Source organism: Motacilla alba, chromosome 12 (genome assembly GCF_015832195.1).
Source record: "Motacilla alba alba isolate MOTALB_02 chromosome 12, Motacilla_alba_V1.0_pri, whole genome shotgun sequence".
Taxonomy (NCBI): Eukaryota; Metazoa; Chordata; class Aves; order Passeriformes; family Motacillidae; genus Motacilla; species Motacilla alba.
In genome coordinates, this window is record NC_052027.1 from 8987138 (window position 1) to 8992066 (window position 4929).

Consider the following 4929-nt stretch of genomic DNA (forward strand, 5'->3'; position numbering starts at 1 on the left):
CTGACCCGTGCGTGTGGTCCTGCCGGTACTGAGACGAGGCTGCAGCCACAAGGAGCTTCCCATGATCAGCTGGTGTGTTCAAATGAGATGGATGGCAGGAAAGGCAGTGTCGGCGGGAGGGTTCTGCTGAAGGCAGCAAGTGCTCGGGCCGCTGTCCTTGGTTTGTATGATCGGGACCTGCAAACAGAACACAACATCAGAAGTCATTGCTGCACAATCCATCTGTGAATGGAGGTGAACTTGTACATTGATTTTAGGGTAGTCCAATGCTGCTTTTCACCGTGTCACATCCATTCCCCAGCACCACACAGGCAGAGGATTAAAGATGAATTTACATCGGCAAATGCCTGCGTTAATGCTGTGAGCACAGAGCCTCCCTCCTGTGTGCCTGCAGGCACTCCAGCAACCACAGCAAAGCAGTGCAGCATCTCGAGAGCCCCCAGACCCTTTGTCACAAGAGAGGTTTTGGATATCTGCACCAAACCTTCTCTGGACTTCACTGGAGCCCTCTGTGTAGCTGTCAGTAAGAGGAGGGGGTTCCAAGCTCAGTGCATGGACTCCAGTTATGGACACCAGTTATCCACAACTCTTGAAGAGCTATTTGAGAAGCAGGAAGATGATAAAGGGCAGACAAAATTGCACAAGACAGGTAAATTCCTTGTAATTTGTCTGTTCCTACAGCAGTCTCTTCTCCCTTCACACTGTTGCATTAAGAAGCCTCTTGCCTACTGTAATTAGCCCTTGAATAAGCACCATGTCTGCAACACAAGCCTCTTGTCCTGATTTTGTGAGTTAGCAGTGCTTTGTTTTTTGGGTTTTTTTTAAACCTTACACTAATTATTGCAGAGCAGAGCCTGCTCCAGGGAGTCTGGTGTTACTTTTTGCCTGTGGAAGTATTACCATATGCTGCAGAACTGTGCTCAGTGGTGTTAACATACCTGACTTTGAGTAGATATCATCTGCACTTGCAGCTACACCCTACTACTTGCTCTGTCCTTGTATTTCTGTATTTCTTACTCTCTCTGAGCCTTTCTGTGTGCATTTTCCACACAACATTAGCTCTCTTTCTTCTCAGAATCGGAGCTATGGTTAATTGTGTTTACAAAGGATTCCTGAACTGTGGGAAATATTCCTCAGAATGTGCAGTTTTGCATCATTTAGCCTTGAAAGGATGCTGCTTCCCCTGACCTCTTGTTGGTTTTTTCTCTATGACTCTGGTAATTACATCAGTAGCCTTGGGAGTCACATTTTCCTTTCACATCTAGGAAAGATCCAACCTTTCCTTACCCTTTCTCAGTGGAATCACATGTCCAGTCCCTCCTGTTTTCTGTGGCTCAACCACACCAGCTCTTTTTCTGGCTTCTTGTTTCACCCTTGTCCCAAATAAACTCTGCCACTTTCCTGGGTCATCATTTCCACTACTCTACTTTTCTATGAAATTCTGAGTCTTTCTTCTCCTCTCCTGCATCAAACACATTTCTTATCTTCTTCACTGACTTCCTTTACAGCCAATCTTCAGTCAGGTCCCTCAGCATTTGTTCTGACAGCAGTGTCCCCAGAATCCTGACAGCATTTTGACACCACATCAAGCAGATGTGTCAGTGTTGTTTCCACACTTCCCCACCACAGCTGGGCAGAGCTCTCCAGAAACATCTGCAAAGAGGGTTTGGGGCACAAAGACCAGCATGGTCCCACATGCTGCCTGCTGTTGAGGGGATTCATCTGCTGTGTTTCACTTACACTTAAAATCAAACTGCCTTGAGAAAGGCACACTGAGAAAGTGAAAAATGGCAGCCAGGAGTGCACCTCAAGCCACATTTCAGGTTCTGATGTCACCTCACAGCCCCTCAGTCCCCACACTGCTGTTCCACGTTCTCTGCAGTTGTGTGGGGGGCTCCCTTTCAAACACACATCAGCAGTGTCAGGTCCTTGAGGCTGACCTGCAGTCAGCAAGAAGCTGTAGGCAACATGCAGAGAAAAAACTTGTTTCCTCTCTCTCTTCACACCTCTTTAAAGGAGACTGTTTTCTCTGAGTCACAGCTAATGCCAACCTGTTGGAAAAGATTCAGTCTAGATTTATACTACGGCTCAGAGGAACATGAAAGACCGTTTAGTGTTCAAAGTATTATTTTTCATTATGAATCAAGCTCCCTGTCTGGCTGAGCTCTGGCAGGCCCTTCTTTGGATTTCGTAGAGTTTGTTTCTCTTGTCATCCTGAGCAGACTTTGAGGTGCAGAGCACGGGCTTGCTGCTGAAATGAGAAGATTGCTGGCAAAGTTTGGCTCTGTCTCTGCATTTGCAGCAGGAACTCAGTGCAGGGGAAATGCAGTGCAGTAGTTCTTTTGTTCATATTTAATCACACAAGAAAGAAGAAAGTAATTAAGGCCTGTCTCCCTCAATCTCCTCCCTGCCTCAGAGTATTTCAACCCTTTGAGATAAAGGAAATGGAGCTTTTTCTGACAGCAAAGTGCAGCCCAGAGCATATCAGGATTGATTCTGCCCCCATCACTCCACAGTTTCCATTTGAAAACGTTTTCCCTCTGAGCAGTTTCCTATAGGAAGGAACACAGCCATTAGAAACAGCATTGCAAGTACCAAAATCTGATCAAAGCTGGAAGCACAGGGTTTGCTCTTGGTTTTCTTTGCACCTTTGACAGCCCAGCTTGTTCACTGTCCCTCTCAATAGCTGACTGATTTCTCTTTAGCTGAAAACACCCTTAGGCAGTTACTAGATTTCAGGCTGCAGCATCAAAAGGGGTCTTGGCTCAGAAATAGACTTTTTTAATATATATTTAGCTGGTTTAGCTGTTTATTGTCTGCTTAGCTGTGTATCTCAAGTTAAACTCACTTCATTTGTGCTCTAAACTTACCAAATGCTTTAAAGCCCAGCACAGGGTTATGAAAAATTTACTGCTGAAGAATCCTGAAAATTGGAAATGTCCCGTTGAAAAGGGTGTTTTGAGCCTGCAATTTCGGTTGGCCTTGGGCTGAAATGAAACCACATCAGCAAAGACAGGAGATGGCTGGAAGGGCAGAGAAGGATGAGTGGAAGGGGACCCACCTGACCCCAGGCTGAGGCTTTGGGCAGGCAGCAGGGGAAGGTGCTCCAGGATCCTGATGGGGAGGGATGGTGTTCCACCAGACCAAGGAGAAACGTTCCAAGCCTGAGTGAACCCTGCCAGAGAGCTACAGAAACATAGTCAGAAGCCTGTTGATTGATGAAATTGCCTGAAATGAGGAAGGAGGGAGGAGGCTCCAATGTGTAAACACTTTAATTGCAGTGTTGTTTATTCTGAACTTTCCTAAGAACTGACAGGGTAAGTGTTATTGCTGCTTCCCAGGCTTTGTAACAGGCACGGAGACTGCCAGAGAAGTTTTCCACTTAGTGGCAGGGTTATTAAATTATAAAAAAGATAAGAGTTTATCACAAAAGCAATAAGCTGCTATTCTCTCAAGACTTTGCTGCTGAACTTTAGAAGAAATACTGTGGAAATCAAAGCAGTGCTCAAATGGGAGAAATCTGCTACAGAAAAAATGCTGATTTAAATCTTGTTTCCATTTGCAAAACTGTTTTTATCTACAGAGAGGCTTTAAAAAGGGGAAAATACATTCCAGTTGCTTGGGATCAAAATTCAAGTCTCAGAAACACAAGGACTAGTCCAGGGGGAGAAGCTGCTGAAAAAAGCCACGGTGAATGAGGGACTCGGTGGGCATGTAAAGTGGAGAGGGGGAAGGAAAAAACAATAGAAAACATTCTTGCAGTAGCAAAAGTGCAGCTAAAACTTGAAATTTGACTATGTGTGGAAGAAACAAATAGTTGTATGGGAGGATTTCTTGGGAGTTAGAGTCTGAAGGTTGCACAGTGGCAGTGCTGGTGCTTAGAAGCTGCAAGAAGGTTGGACTGGGAAGAGGCTATTCCCATGGTGGAGGAGTACAGGCATGATGAGTCCAGGAAAGATGAGTTAAATAAAATGGAAAGGATAAAATGAAATGGAAGTAGGGGCCAGTGCTGGGTGCCTGCAGTGGGAGTGTGTCCTGCTGCAGCCAAGCTCAGGCAGAGAGCATGGCCATGACTGGGTGTGCCTGGGGCAGGGGTCACAGCCCAGCCCAGCAGGGATGCACAGGCAGCTGCTCCAGCCTCTGCTGCTCAGCATCCTGCCATTGTCACAGCCCTGCTGCCTGCTCAGACCTCCTTGGACCCACCACAGGCATGGGGCAGCCCCTTCCCTCACAGGGGTTGTCTCTGTCCAAAGCAGCACATCTGAAGCTTTAAAAAAAAAACCCTAATAATTGTTAGTTACCATTAAACTGAGATACTAGAAGATGAAAAAAAAAAATGACAAAACACAAACAAACAAACAAAAAAGAAAACCAAACCAAACAAACAAAAAAACCAACAAAGGCAAACATGACAAATCTGAAAAACTGTTACCCTATTTCAGGAAAGTATTTGATCAAGTGGCAGACAAGGAGGGTCTGCTCCAGCTGCTGTTTTCTGCAGCTTGAGCAGAGGAAAGGCTTGCACTGGTGGCCTTCAGACTGCGGCTGTGTGTAAGAGGAGGAAGTGATGCTATCTCATGTTAAAGGACACAGTTTCTTCCCCAGTTATCCCTATCCCAGGATTCAGGTTCTGCTCACAGTCAAAAGCAAATAGTTTAAAATACACCTTAAACCAGGCCAGCACTTTGGGAAAGGTCAAATTCTTTTTGGAATTCCAAGGAGTATATATTTTTACAGGAAAGGACCCAGTAAAGAAGGAAAAATAGAGGAGGCAGCAGGCACTGACTGTATCAGCAATTCAGGCTCCCAGAGTGCTGAGATGAACTGCCCTCAGGGAAATGAGATTATTCTTTACCTCTGACATACATGGAATAACAGATTTCTCATTCATCTCTAAACTCATATTCAAACCGATTAGGCAAGAGCTAC